Below are 2966 nucleotides of genomic sequence, written 5' to 3'. Positions count from 1 at the left end.
ATAGCAGTTGCTGCATCCAACTCCAGAATTCCTGCTACTTTTCCCTGAGTCGGTCTCTGAGAAGGATTCTGGTATTCATTAGCAACCTCAGTTTAATCAATTCATAAGTTTCATTATAGCTTTTAGCCCATAAGGCTCCTCCTGATGCTGCATCGAGCATGGGTTTAGAAGTAGCACCCAATCCACTGTAGAAACACTTTATAATCATCCAATCAGGCATGCCATAGTGTGGGCACTTCCTTAGAATCTCCTTATATCGATCCCAAGCCTCACACAGAGATTCTCCAATTTGCTGAGCAAACTGAGTAAGAGCATTCCTTATTGTGCAGTCTTCGCCATAGGGAAGAATTTAGTGAGAACCTTTTGAGCAAGATCCTCCCATATGGTGATAGACCCTGGGGGTATAGAATGTAACCAGCACTTCGCTTTATCCCTCAGAGAGAATGAGAAGAGTCGCAGCTTGATAACATCTTTAGTCACACCATTGAACTTGAAAGTATCGCAGATCTCGATGAAATCCCTAATATGTATGTTGGGGTCTTCAGTAGGATAACCCCCAAACTGAACTGAGTTCTGTATCATCTGAATCGTGCTTGACTTGACCTTAAAAGTGTTAGCCGAGATGGTTGGTCTGATGATGCTTGACTGAATATCATTGATCTTAGGCTGAGAATAGTTCATCAAAGCCTTTAGAATTTCTGCTTGATCCCCCATCACTACTAAAGCTGGTTCCTCGATTTTCTTTTCTTCTTCTACCTTCTCTTCGTCCTCAAAAACTTCCCTTCGAACCACTACAACTTCTTCCTGACCCGACGCGGGTCGGGAAGACCCGACCGGGCGCGGCCGCGCGCTTCATTAGCACGTGCACGCTGGCTCTCTGACAAATGGGCGCAGCAGAGTGCTAGACCAGCATGGGCGCGCCGTGCTTCTGAAAAAACTTCTGAATTTCTTTAATTCCTGCTGCAATCGAGTTGGCTTCTGGAGCTTTATTCTTTGGACTGTTAGAGTTTGTGCCCTAGAGATAACACTATTATGTTTATATTATGGAACATTTGGATTATTAATTATGATTATATGGATTATTCTTTAGTAATTTATTATATCTTTATTTTCTGTGATAAGATGTTAGATTAATAAATGTCCTTGGAATATGATATGTAAATCTATATCTCTAAGTACGTGACTTAGAAATGAGATTATGAGAATAGTATCGATATTCCTAAAGGTCCCTAGTCAAGTATTATTGTTAAGTGACGATAATAAATACACTGAGACTAGTGTGTTTGTTGGCTGATGATCACATCTCATTGATCATAGGTATGGTGATACTAAAGTCAAAACACGAATGTATTAAATACATGGTGCTGGATTGACCCGTTGTGAGATACTACATGTTTATAGTGTCATAAGTTAATCTCACAGTGATAATGATGTATTGGTCCTTTGACCTGAAATCATTATATTTCTATACGAGAATTAATATACTTTGATACTATTGAAAGTTATCCTTGACCGGGTAATAATAAAAGTAGACATTGGGTACATTATGAATCGTATGAGAAATATGAATGATCTAGATGGGATTTAGCCATCCTTTATTAAAGGAGTGATATTATTGGCCTCTTGATTGAGTAACACTATAAAATGCATGGTCGTGCTCAAATACTGATTTGTTTAATAGTTTAATCATTGATTAAGGAAAGAAGGATTGAACGTTAACAGAGGATGACACAATGCATGCCTCGAGTTTGATCTATATTATAAGGCTAAAGGGATTATATTATACTGTACATTATTCACGAAAGGTTTAATTGATCACCGATTTAATTATTATTACTTGGGTAATAATGATGTATTACTAGATGTCGCTCACTGTTTATGATTTTAAATTAGATTTAAAATTGTTCCCAACGTAATAATAACCTAAAGGGTCGAACAAAGAATGATATGAGGATTATTTAATTAAAAGTTTGGATTTAAATTAAATCTAAGTAATTCGAATTATTTATTATTAATTAAGTGTGACTTAATTAATTAAATAAATAGGAAATTCAAATTTAATATTAAATCCGAAATTAAGTTATTGGATGATTAAGTGAGACTTAATAATACAATAATTAGAATTTCAAATTTAATAATAATAATAACTCTAAAATTCAGTTTAGTGTTGGAGGCCCATTAACTCTTGACTATATAATATCTCTTTCTAATAGAATTAGGGTTACACGATTTATTTGATAAAACATAAACCCTACCAGCTTGAAGAGAGATAGAGAGAGAAAGAAGGCGACCTCAAGAACGTGCTAGTACACACCCATCCTCCGGGCGATCATTCATGTGGATACCTTTAAGGTGTAGATCGTTCCAGCGACGGGCTACATGGTGATCATTCAAGACCTCCATCTTTCCATTAACGTAAAGCTTTTTAAGGTAAAACATCTATTCTCTGTAATTATCTGTTCATTATACATAGATCATGCGGTAGGGATTCAAAAATTTTATTTTTCTATTGCATTTTTATGCTCGAATCCCTCACAATGGCATCAGAGCTATGTGTATAATGGGATAATTTGCTAAAGTGTTTTACAGTTTTTCAATATATTAAGCATGAATCAGATCTTCCATATATGTATGTGATACGATTTATATGTGAGATTTAATATGCATGTTGTTATGTTGATTTATGATCGAGCTAATTATGTAGAGCTTTCTGGATATTCACGTAATGTTTATGCTTATAATGATATGAGCACGTAATAAAATTTTCCATGACTGATCAGTATGCGATTTGTATATTATGCATGATGTCTGGTTTATAGATAGTGATCTAATATGTTGGACAGATGGTGTGTTGACATGATCTGTGAAATGGGGTATGTTCAGTATATATATGATACATACTTCTGGAACTGCATATGATGCAGTTGAGGCAGAGACTGGTTCAGATATGATCTGTTGTTCCGAAA

At 35.5% G+C, this 2966-nt stretch overlaps 1 non-coding gene across 1 annotated transcript; it reads left to right on the top strand.

Annotated features, from left to right (window-relative positions):
• The first annotated feature begins 218 nt into the window (after positions 1-218).
• LOC141716504 (small nucleolar RNA R71) lies at positions 219-325 on the top strand. The gene has a single exon (XR_012573212.1). It is a non-coding gene; the product is annotated as a small nucleolar RNA R71 (small nucleolar RNA).
• Positions 326-2966: the final 2641 nt, after the last annotated feature.

This window comes from Apium graveolens, chromosome 3 (genome assembly GCF_009905375.1).
Source record: "Apium graveolens cultivar Ventura chromosome 3, ASM990537v1, whole genome shotgun sequence".
Classification (NCBI taxonomy): Eukaryota; Viridiplantae; Streptophyta; class Magnoliopsida; order Apiales; family Apiaceae; genus Apium; species Apium graveolens.
This window is presented reverse-complemented; position numbering and strand designations above follow the sequence as displayed.